Here is a 282-nt window from a genome sequence, read left to right on the forward strand (position 1 = left end):
TTTACTATCATTATTTTTTATTTTGATATTCTCATCGGATAATGCTAATTTCACAATGGTCATCTGGTTTTGTTACGTTGACGCAGCAACTTTGGGCTTTGGTGTGAAAAAAGAAACATATATTCTATGGATTTTCTTTCTTATCCTGGCACCTTTCATCACAATATTTTTTTTCCAGGTACAAGGCATTTAGGGTTTTGTCATCTTTAATTTTCACTTTTCGTCTGCATGGATGGTTCTTTCATAATTATATAAAGGTCGAAGCTTATGGTCTGCTCCGTT

Source organism: Penaeus monodon, chromosome 20 (genome assembly GCF_015228065.2).
Source record: "Penaeus monodon isolate SGIC_2016 chromosome 20, NSTDA_Pmon_1, whole genome shotgun sequence".
Lineage (NCBI taxonomy): Eukaryota > Metazoa > Arthropoda > Malacostraca > Decapoda > Penaeidae > Penaeus > Penaeus monodon.